Here is a 7471-nt window from a genome sequence, read left to right on the forward strand (position 1 = left end):
ATACCCATACGAAAGGGAATAAAACGAGAAGGAAAAAGAACCCAAAGAGATAGAGGGAGAAGAGGGAACAAGAGAGAAAGAGAGTGAAAGAGAGAGAGAGAGAGAGCAAGGAAGAGAGAGAGAGAGAGAGAGAGAGAGAGAGAGCAAGGAAGAGAGAGAGAGAGAGAGCAAGGATGAGAGAGAGAGCAAGAAAGAGAGAGAGAAAGAAAGAAAGAGAGAGAGAGAGAGAAAGAGAGAGAGGGAGAGCAAGGAAGAGAGAGAGAGAGAGAGAGAGAGAGAGAGAGAGAGAGAGAGAGAGAGAGAGAGAGAGAACAAGCAAGAAAGAGAATGAGAGAGCAAGAAAGAGAGAGAGAGAGAGAACAAGAAAGAAAGAGAAAGAGATAGAGCAAGCAAGAAAGAAAGAAAGAGAGATATTAACGAGACGACAGATTATGCAACAACCCATTCCTCGCAAGCGAAGCAAATGAACCATCTTTGCATATCACTCAGTGCCTGCCAAGTACCTCTAAGACCCTCCTTCTCGAAAAAAAAAAAAAAAATACTCCCCCCCTAAAACCCTCCTTCTCGAAAAAAAAAAATTACTCCACTCCCCCCAAAAAAAGAAAAAAAAATGCAAACTAGAGTCGACAGATCAACCTCTAAGACCCTCCATCTCAAAAAAAAAAAAAAAAATCACTCCAAAAAGTTTTAAAAAGTAAAAAAAAAAAAGAAAAAAAATGCAAACTAAAGCCGGCAGATCACACAGAAGCGATACGTGTCATCCTCCATCCTCCATCACGGACGGACATTATGCAACGTCACGGCAATCCATAGTTATCCTCGTTATCCTAGAGATTATCCAAAAGCAGGAGCGCGCGCGAGAGGTTCATGTATAATAATGGCCGCGAGGCAATGGCTGACGACTCGGGGCGGCGGCGAAGCATCGGATCTGAAGCTTTTGTCGTTCTGGTTCGTTTTGGGTGGTGGGGGGAGTGGTGTGGGGGTGGGTGAGGGTGGAGTGTGGGGTTGTTGGGGGGTTGGTGGGGGTGTGTGTGTATTGGTGGGGGTGAAGGTGGTGAGGGTGGGGTGTGTGGGGAGGGGGAGTGAGGGGGAGGCTTGGTGAGGGTGCGTGTGTGGTGGTGGTGATGGTGGTGGGGGTGGAGGGGTGGTGGGGGGTGAGGGTGGTGGGGGGGGGGTGATGGTGGGTATGGTGAGGGTGGTGTGTGTGGGGGTGGGTTGGTTGGGGGGTTGGTGGTGTGTGTGTGGGTGTGGGCATGGGTAGGTGGTGGTGATGGTGATGGTGGTGTGTGGTGGGGTGGTGGTGGTGGGGGTGATGGTGGTGTGTGTGTGTGAGGGGGTGGTGGTGGAGGGTGGTGTGTGCGTGGGGTGGGGGTGGGGGGTTGGTGGTGGTGGTGGGGCTGGTGAGGGTGGTGATGGTGGTGGTTGGTGGTGAGGGTGGTGGTGGTGGGGGTGAGGGTGGTGGTGGTGGTTGTGGTGATGGTTGGTGGTAGTGGTGATGATGGTGGTGGTGGTGATGGTGGTGGTGTTGGTATGCTGTTGGTAGTAATGGTAGGTTTATTGATATTTGTATGATTTTCGGTTTGGTTGTAGTTATTGTCGTCGTGGTCGTCATAGTCATCATCATCGTCGTCGTCATCGTCATCATTATCATCATCATCGTCATCATCACCACAACCACCACCACCATCATTATCGTCATTATCATCATCACCACCACCATCATCATCGTCATTATCATCATCACCATCATCATCATACCATCATAATCTTCACCATCTTCATTATCATCACATCTATCTCTTTAATCCGACATCAAAGAATTTTCTACAATCACTAGTTAAATATTTTTAAAAGTTCAAAATAATATTTTTCTAAGAATAGATTTTAACAAGATAATTTGCATATACGAGAGTTCTTCGATACTTGCATCTTACCTGTTTCTCTCTCTCTCTCTCTCTCTCTCTCTCTCTCTCTCTCTTTCTCTCTCTCTCTCTCTCTCTCTCTCTCTCTCTCTCTCTCTCTCTCTTTCCAAAAATACTTCGTGGTTCCCAGATATCGAACAAGAATTATCATTAAACCAAAACAATAATTTCATTCATAAATTCGAAAACAATGATTTCATTCATAAATTCGAAAACAATCATTTCATTCATAAATTCGACTACTGCCAACTCTCCGACGTAAATTCCCGCCAAAAAAATCCGTCTTTTTCTCTTTATTTCACACCAATCTCCCTTTGTATTTTCTCCAAGTCCTCGTTCGAAATCTCTCACCCCGACTTCGTATCTTCCAGCCTTTAACACAGTCTCGCCCTTATTCCCAATGCATTTATTCATTGCACGACAATCTTCGTTTTGAACAATGTTTTGGCAGCGTTCATTCACTCGCGATCCCGTCAGCTGTAACGAGCCCCGTTCACAATGCACGAGGCGCTACGCTTTCCGTGGGATCAGCGTCGAATTTTCTGGATAATCCTTCAACCTTCCCTGAGCGAACGAGGCCGTCTGTCATGCTAGGGAATGGGTATCGGACGCGTTGTCTTGGATTCGCGCTTTCTCTCTCTCTTTCTCTCTCTCTCTCTCTCTTTCTCTCTCTCTCTCTCTCTCTCTCTCTCTCTCTCTCTCTCTCTCTCTCTCTCTCTCTCTCTCTCTCTCTCTCTCTCTCTCTCTCTCTCTCTCTCTCTCTCTCTCTCTCTCTCTCTCTCTCTCTCTCTCTCTCTCTCTCTCTCTCTCTCTCTCTCTCTCTTTGTGTGTGTTCTCTGTTTTCTGGAAGTTTGTATGTGTCTGATCTTTGTCATTCTGTCTCTGTCGGTTTGTTTGTCTTTTTGAGTTTGTTTTTTTCTTTGACACTTTGTTTTTTGACTGTCTGTCTGTCTTTGTTCTCTCTCTCTCCTTCTCTCTCTCTCTCTCTCTCTCTCTCTCTCTCTCTCTCTCTCTCTCTCTCTCTCTCTCTCTCTCTCTCTCTCTCTCTCTCTCTCTCAGTCTCCGCCTCCCGCTTCTTTTTGCACATTCATTCACATCTTTCTCTCTTTCGTTTATTTCTTTCTCTCTCCCTTTCTCTCCCTCCCTCTCTCTCTCTCTCTCTCTCTCTCTCTCTCTCTCTCTCTCTCTCTCTCTCTCTCTCTCTCTCTCTCTCTCTCTCTCTCTCTCTCTCTCTCTCTCTTTCTCTCTCTCTCTCTCCCCCTCTCACTCTCTCTTTCCTTATCTCCTAATTTGCCTGCATGTCTTTAGTTCGTCGCCATGTTTCTTCTAGTCCCACATTTATTCCCCATTAACTGCACTCATCACTCCTGCATCCTTGATTCTGTTAACCTTTATCCAACGTAAATATTTTCCGACAACTTGTATCCGCCATTTGTTTTGGATTTGGGAGGAAAGTTCATTCCACTCTTTCGGGCCTTCCCGCCATCCCTCATCATAAATTTCAACGTTATTTTCCCTATTGCCGTTTTTGTCTTTATTTTTCTTCATCTTTCGAATTAAATATGATAAGAAAAAAACATCACGTGACGAAGCAAGAGGAACAAAGGAAGAAAGTAAACAGCGCTAAGACGTCACAAGGGAATTGTCCCGCGTTTTCGTAGTCGTTTAACCGGATTCATGATACAAAAACGCGGCCGTAATCACTGCAGTACACACTCCCGTTTTCTTTGATGATTACATGTTCACAGAAAACCAGAATGACCGTTGAGAAAAAAAAGGAAAAAAAGAACGAGGGTAATTTATAATGAAGCAACTTTGCTTCTTTTTAAGATCTAAACTGATCGCAGGTAAATTTTCCCCTCTGATCTCGCGGGAACCTACGTTAGTAAAATAAAAAAAGACGAAAAAAGAAAATCTAAACATTTTTAAAACCACTCAGATGATCAACGTTCGACGTCGCTCCCAATCTTTTCCCTCGTGTTTCTCGTGCGCCTGATCTTTCTAGTGAACCGCTACATCACTTTTCATTTCTTTTTCCTCCCTTTTTCTCCCGTTCTTCATACAATTACCCTAGGTTATTACACCCCTTTTTTTGCCACGTTTTGCCGCGGACAACGTGCCTCTGACCAACACGCAAATCAGAGCCATCCATTTTCCGTGAGTAGAGCAGGGGAGGGGGGCTATGCTAATCATGGTAATAACGCTAATTCGAACTTTTGGCCAGATTGGATAATCAAATGTTCAGAGATTAGGTGTCCCAAAATAAGCCAGTCCGCGAGTTAGCATAATCAGCCTGTTTAATTCCGACATCGGACAGGTAGGGAGCGAAATACAGGCCGATTCCCTCCACCTTTTCCGAAACGAAATCTATCGACCGCCTCCACCTCTTAACGAACCATGGTAATTTTCGGAATGGTTATTGCATGTGCAGGAACGTAATAGGAGATTATGACTTACGATACATAGTAATTTTTGCAATGGCTGTTGTATGTGTAGAAACGTAACACATACACGTAGGATACATAGTAATTTTCTAAATGGTTATTCTGTGTGTAGAAAAGGTATAGGTGATCATCAACATAATAAGATCTGTAGTAATTTTCGCAATGGTTGTTATACGAGAAGAAACATATAACACACTTAGAAACATCAATCATTTTCCCAAAGGTTGTCGTACGCGTAGAAACATATAACACATTTAGAAACCATAGTAATTTTCGCAATGGGTATACGCGTGGAAACCTATAACACACTAAGAAACCACAGTAATTTTCGCAAAGGTTGTTATACGAGAAGAAACATATAACACACTTAGAAACCATAGAAATTTCCCCAATGGTTGTTAAACTCGTAGAAACATAAACTTAGAAACCATAGTAACTTTCGCAATGGTTGTTATACGCATAGAAACATACGACACACTTAGGATAGTGATTTTACTAATAGTTGTTATAAGGATAGAAACACATAACACACACTTAGAAACCATAGTAACTTTCCCAATGGTTGTTATACGCATAGAAAACAGATGACACACTTCGGATAGTCATTTTCCCAATAGTTACCGTACGTATCGGAACGGCATACGAAACAGTTGCTTAAGCAAGGTCCAGCTACTGAAATTCGAGGCTGTTTCGCCTTCAGCAATGCAGCGAGCCGGTCACATTCGCTTTACGCTCGGATGCGGTCCCCAAGTCCGCTCGAAAATTTAGCGGAAGAGGGATACGGATATATAATCTTTAAACGAAGGGATACGGATATATAATGTTTTAACGAAGGGATACGGATATATAATCTTTAAACGAAGGGATACGGATATGTAATGTTTTAACGAAGGGATACGGATACATGTTTTAACGAAGGGATACGGATATATAATGTTTTAACGAAGGGATACGGATATATAATCTTTAAACGAAGGGATACGGATATATAATGTTTTAACGAAGGGATACGGATATATAATCTTTAAACGAAGGGATACGGATATATAATGTTTTAACGAAGGGATACGGATATATAATCTTTAAACGAAGGGATACGGATATGTAATGTTTTAACGAAGGGATACGGATACATGTTTTAACGAAGGGATACGGATATATAATGTTTTAACGAAGGGATACGGATATATAATCTTTAAACGAAGGGATACGGATATATAATGTTTTAACGAAGGGATACGGATATATAATCTTTTAACGAAGGGATACGGATATATAATGTTTTAACGAAGGGATACGGATATATAATCTTTTAACGAAGGGATACGGATATATAATCTTTTAACGAAGGGATACGGATATATAATCTTTTAACGAAGGGATACGGATATATAATGTTTTAACGAAGGGATACGGATATATAATCTTTTAACGAAGGGATACGGATATATAATGTTTTAACGAAGGGATACGGATATATAATCTTTTAACGAAGGGATACGGATATATAATCTTTAAACGAAGGGATACGGATATATAATGTTTTAACGAAGGGATACGGATATATAATCTTTTAACGAAGGGATACGGATATATAATGTTTTAACGAAGGGATACGGATATATAATGTTTTAACGAAGGGATACGGATATATAATGTTTTAACGAAGGGATACGGATATATAATGTTTTAACGAAGGGATACGGATATATAATGTTTTAACGAAGGGATACGGATATATAATCTTTAAACGAAGGGATACGGATATATAATGTTTTAACGAAGGGATACGGATATATAATCTTTTAACGAAGAGATACGGATATATAATCTTTTAACGAAGGGATACGGATATATAATGTTTTAACGAAGGGATACGGATATATAATGTTTTAACGAAGGGATACGGATATATAATTTTTAAACGAAGGGATACGGATATATAATCTTTAAACGAAGGGATACGGATATATAATGTTTTAACGCAGGGATACGGATATATAATCTTTTAACGAAGGGATACGGATATATAATCTTTAAACGAAGGGATACGGATATATAATGTTTTAACGAAGGGATACGGATATATAATCTTTAAACGAAGGGATACGGATATATAATGTTTTAACGAAGGGATACGGATATATAATGTTTTAACGAAGGGATACGGATATATAATGTTTTAACGAAGGGATACGGATACATGTTTTAACAAAGGGATACGGATATATAATCTTTAAACGAAGGGATACGGATATATAATCTTTTAACGAAGGGATACGGATATATAATCTTTTAACGATGGCTATTTATCTTTTTTTTCTCTCTCTCTCTCTTTGTTTGTGTGTAATGTATGTGTTAATTATGCGTAATTGATATGGATGTAAACGACGCTATTAGTTTTTGTTTTAAATGCCTTTTTTATCGTTTTTTTATGTTTGTGAAAACCGGAAATAACTGTGGCTGCCAGGAGAGGCGCAACCTTGGCCCTGTATGAGGTGACGGCTTGTTGATATAATAATATTGGTTTCTCTCTCTCTCTCTCTCTCTCTCTCTGTATGTCGGCCTGTCTCACTCATTCTCTCTCTCTGTATGTCGGTCTCTCTCTTTCGCTCTCTCTCTTTCTCTCTCTCTCTTTCGCTCGCTCTCTTTCTCTCTATCCCTCTCTATCTATCTATCTATCTTTCTTGCTCTCTCTCTCTCTCTCTCTCTCTCTCTCTCTCTCTCTCTCTCTCTCTCTCTCTCTCTCTCTCTCTCTCTCTCTCTCTCTCTCTCTCTCTCTCTCTCTCTCTCTCTCTCTCTCTCTCTCTCCAGTCCTCTTTCACTCTTGTTTTCAATCTACATTTTGTTATATCCGTTTCACTCCCTTTCTAAATTTATCTATCGATCTGTCTGTTAATCTTAATGTGTTTTTACCTCCTCCCTAAAATCATTATAATAACAATTGTGATCATTATCATTAATATGTCATATTAGCATTAATATAATGTCATAATACAAGTCATGATAGCAAAACAGTAGGAATGACAACGCTAATGATATTAGATATTAATTATATTATTAATGATATTATTAATGATATTATTAGTAGATAATGATATAAAT

Source organism: Penaeus vannamei, chromosome 17 (assembly GCF_042767895.1).
Source record: "Penaeus vannamei isolate JL-2024 chromosome 17, ASM4276789v1, whole genome shotgun sequence".
Classification (NCBI taxonomy): Eukaryota; Metazoa; Arthropoda; class Malacostraca; order Decapoda; family Penaeidae; genus Penaeus; species Penaeus vannamei.